Source organism: Sorex fumeus, unplaced genomic scaffold (genome assembly GCF_029834395.1).
Source record: "Sorex fumeus unplaced genomic scaffold, SorFum_2.1 ptg000134l, whole genome shotgun sequence".
Classification (NCBI taxonomy): Eukaryota; Metazoa; Chordata; class Mammalia; order Eulipotyphla; family Soricidae; genus Sorex; species Sorex fumeus.
Genome location: NW_026606191.1, coordinates 1,040,297 through 1,041,489, shown reverse-complemented (window position 1 = coordinate 1,041,489; position 1,193 = coordinate 1,040,297).

Here is a 1,193-nt window from a genome sequence, read left to right as displayed (position 1 = left end):
TGCAGTCAATTAACTCTGAAGTTACAAAAGCATAATATTGCCTTCCTTTGTCTATACAAAGCTGAGGGCTGGGGGCATGGCCATCCCAATCCTCCCAGCACAATCTTCCTAACCTGGGACTGCACTGGTCCTTGTCCAGGATCAGAAAAGAATATTTGTCTAAAGTAAACTCTGGAGGATATAAAGGAAAGAGAATGTCAATATTTCACTTCCAAATACAAAATCCAGAGATCTCTGAAGAATCTGACTTTACAATTCACAGGTTGTGGTTCTGGGAAATGATTAATGTATAGTGGAAGCAAAGTACAGGGAAGTTAAAGATGAATACTAAGGAAATGGGAGTGATTGGGATGGGTGTTACTCAGTAAGCCTAAGCTCCTTGTAGCAGAGGAGAAATGATGAACCAATGTTAAACCTAAATTGTTTAGAACTAGAATCCAACCAGGGTAAAGGGTTTTGTTTTTTTAAGCAAGAAAGTTTTGGTTTTCCAGGAGTCAGGACATTTGCTCAGGAATCCCACTGGGTGTGCTAGAAGCACATTTACTTACGGCCAGAGACATAGTACAGTGAGTAAGGACGTAACCCTCCAAACAAACGACCCAGGTTCTATCCCCTGCATCCCATATGGTCTGTACCAGAGTGATTCCTGCGTGTCGAGCTAGGAGTAATCCCTGAATCTGCCGGTTGTGGCCCCCGAAACAAAAATCACACAAAGCCACACTTATATATACACATATATATGCACTAACAATGCTGAAAGAACAATAGGGATTCAGGAGAAACTGTGAGTTTCTGTAGCAGGGATAGAGCAAAAATCACGATCATGATCACGACCATCCTGTTGTTCATCGATTGCCTCGAGCAGGCCCCAGTAACATCTTCTTCGTCCTAGCCCTGAGATTTTTTAAAAAGTGCCATATTAAAAGCTCTTCCAGTGTTAGGAGACTGAGACTCATCATTGTTACTGGTATTTGGCATATTGGGTACGCCACGGGGAGTTTGCCAAACTCTGCCATGTGGACAGGTTACATTCGGTAGCCTAACATTTTGTCCAAAGTAAGAATGAGATAATGAGGTGTCGCATGACCGCAAATGCTGCCACGCACTTCCTGGAGCTGGATTTTATAGTAATAAATCATTGCGAACAAACTTAAAAAATAATATTTTTAAGAAGTCCAGCATGGGGCCAGAGT